Raw genomic sequence first — 2,955 nt, forward strand, 5'->3', positions numbered from 1 at the left:
GTGAATAATGGTAAAATGTTTTCTAAATGTTATTTGATTTTATTTTTTTTATTTAAACAAAAAGAAAAAAACATCATTTTCATTTTGCCTGAGCATTTTTTCGAAGTGTTTAGAAGAAGGCTGTTAAAGTCTATTTATATTACAGTGAAAAGCTGAGTTATTACAGAATTTATTTGAAAGAAAACGGTAAACAGCTTACAATCGCAAGACATATAACCAAATATCCATAAATTTTTAATTAATTTTTATTGTAATATATTAGTGTCGTAAACACAGTGTTTGTTAGTCTTTTATTGTTTGAATTAACAAACCAAATTATCATCTTTGTAGTCTGCCTCATCATCTTTTTTTTATTTTCAGAGTAAATTAAATTAAGTATTTTTGTCATTGTTGTTTTTGTGCTTTATTTTGTCTTCATAAACACATGAGTTCAAGTCTAAGTTGTCATTGTCGTGGTTTTGATGATGTTAAACATAATAAACAAACTGTTTGACCTTGCAATGAACGAGATAATTTGATATTGTCGCTTTTGGAGATCTCCTTATAAACCCTTATAATTGGTAAAAAAAGAACTTACATTTTTTTCTGGATCATGTTTGCGATAAAACAATACCAAGTTTGTAAATTTTGATTATTAGTAAAGTTAGAGCATTATGTAATTATTTTGCTTGGATATTGTCAAATGAAAAATAATTTTGTTTTTAAATGTTATATATGTTGTCAATCTATGATTTAAATTATAATTAATGACATTGCGAAAGATTAAAATGGAATTGTATTAAATAATAAATTAACTATTTATTATTATAATTTAACCATATCTGGACCAAAAATTTATTATTAAAAAAAATTACTATTAAATATTAATAAAAACCATAATTATCATTTTATTTGTGCTCAAATTCGAACAGAATGATCATGAATTGATTCATTTGACACAACTTATCGAAGCCGTGGTTGTCGTTGTGTATCTTTTGAACTTTCAAGTGTTAAGTGGTTTTCATTACTTTTCAGACCCACCATTTGAATTAATTTTTGAAACAAGTTATAGTATAAATTATAATAAATTTATTAATGTTTTTAGTTATTTTGTTCTTCTTTATAAAAGTGTGTGCTTAAATCCCAAAATGTTACATATATTTACTGTAATAAAATGAACAAGATAGTCCATCAAATAGTAAGAAAGTTGTTGATAATCATTTTTTTATAATTAGTGGATAAAGGTTTAAGAACCCCTCTAAAAAAATAACACATCAACTTTCACTTTGGCACCATGTCTTCTTAATAACGTATTGGGTTGATAACAGTCATTGTCTCCATGATGCTTTCAACAATTTTTTATTCAAATGCACTTTTATGCAAGCATTTTGGCTGGCGGGAAAACCCACTTCACTTTTATTTACTTGTTTTAATGTATAGAAAAATAACATTATTGGCATTTTGCAGAGTTTTAAAATAAAAAATAATACAGTGGCGAAAAACCACTTAAGATCTTTATTGTCTTTTCTAAACCAAATTCTTATTGTTTTATTATAAAAACTTATCCAATAACCAAATATTGCCTTTTTAAATTGTGAAAAAATAGTGTGTTTTTTTCTCGGCATACAAATAATTTTTAACCAAATGTATTGAATAACATACAAAAACACATAATATACTTGAATTTATTCACCATACAGAAATGATTGCCGCACTTTAGGATCGTCCACAGTATCCTCCCAGTCTTTTTTAACATTTCTCTGCACGGCGGGAAAAAACGCTTTACTGCCATTTATTGATAAAATTACACACAATTATAACCAAATTTTCAATTTGCCTCAAATAATTGAGGTTTTGGCGAAAAAAGCTAAAAACACGAGAAATTATAACAAACATGTGCAGCTCCCTTTTACCGCTTCTAATAATTTACACAAAATTATCCGTCTTACATTGTTTTTATTGACCAATATTAATAAATTGCTTCGTTTATTTTATAAAAAGTTTCAAAAAAGCAAGTACAACAAAATAACGAGTCATTTATCGCTTGCTTGACAGGCACTTGAAAAACCGCTTAGAATGGATGCACTCACGTTCAGTTGGTGAGTAAGTCCAAAGTGCGTTTTTTCAGTTTGGCAGTGAAATGCATTTCTGAGCGAATGAGGAATCCAACAAGAGGGGGTGTGAAATAAAGGTGCAGTCGGTCTTTGCTGAGAGACATTGAAAAGTGGTGTATTAAAACATGTGCTGACCCGTGTATTATATATGTTGCTTGAGAGGTAATAGATTTGACTGTTGATTATTTGTTTAATGGATGATTAAAAAATTGAAAAAAAAATTAAGGAGTGAAAGGGAGTGTGAAAAAAAGGTACACTTGCGGGTTAGTGTTTTTGAGTTTTTTATTTCTGCAAAAAATTGAAAAAATATTTAATAAAAAGTTCATTATTTTTAATAAATTATATTAATTTTAAGATGTTTTTTGGTTATTTTGACTTCAAAGAACAGTTTCGAAGTCAATCTTTCTTGCTCCTCCTTTTATCATTCGGCAAATCCAGCCTTTACTTTACATAAAAAATAATTCACAAATTTCAATAACAAACATCGGCATCTTGAAAAAGTCAGAGAGACTCTTGTAAACCTTGTTTTTTTGAATCAAATCGAGGAAAAGGAAAAAAATAAACTATACAAAAAACTATAATCATATTATCATTTTACTATTAAATTATCAAAAGCAGGTTTTTCCACCCCTTTACTCCCTTTACTATAATTATAATTATAATTATTATAATATAATTATTTATATTGAATAATAATAATATTTTTATTATTAATCCAATTATATTAATTTTAACAATATTTTAATTAATATTATATTATAAAATATTCAACAATAACAATCTACAATAAATAATAAATAGTTATAATTTTAATAAGATATTTATTATGATTTAAATTTCATATAATATAAATATTATACAT

Source organism: Entamoeba invadens (genome assembly GCF_000330505.1).
Source record: "Entamoeba invadens IP1 unplaced genomic scaffold scaff_1105074725183, whole genome shotgun sequence".
NCBI classification, from domain to species: Eukaryota; Evosea; order Mastigamoebida; family Endamoebidae; genus Entamoeba; species Entamoeba invadens.